This window comes from Arachis duranensis, chromosome 5 (genome assembly GCF_000817695.3).
Source record: "Arachis duranensis cultivar V14167 chromosome 5, aradu.V14167.gnm2.J7QH, whole genome shotgun sequence".
NCBI lineage: Eukaryota > Viridiplantae > Streptophyta > Magnoliopsida > Fabales > Fabaceae > Arachis > Arachis duranensis.
The window spans coordinates 67,781,805-67,782,379 of NC_029776.3; positions in this window are offsets into that span (position 1 = coordinate 67,781,805).

Consider the following 575-nt stretch of genomic DNA (forward strand, 5'->3'; position numbering starts at 1 on the left):
AAATTAATGAAAAAAGCAAAAACAGAATGAAAAACAGGAAGAAAAACATCACACCCTGGAGGACACACCCACTGGCGTTTAAACGCCGGTGAGGTTAGCTGTTGGGCGTTTAACGCCCAGTCTGGCACCATTCTGGGCGTTTAACGCCAGAAAGGGGCACCAAACTGGCGTTAAACGCCAGAAAGGGGCAAGAAGCTGGCGTTAAACGCCAGAAATGGGCACCAGCCCGGCGTTTAATGCCAGAAATGGCTAAAAACGTGATTTTGTTTGCCATTTGGTGCAGGGATGACTTTTCTTTGACACCTCAGGATCTGTGGACCCCACAGGATCCCCACCTACCCTACCACTCTCTCTCTCTTCTTCACCCATTCACCAATCACCTCAATACCTCTTCCCCAAAAACCCTTCATCTATCAAATCCCATCTTTCTCTTCACCACTCACATCCATCCTTCACAAAACCCCACCTACCTCACCATTCAAATCCAAACCACTTTCCCACCCAAACCCACCCTCAATTAACCAAACCCTACCCTTTCCCCACTCCTATATAAACCCTCCTTCACTCCTTCATTT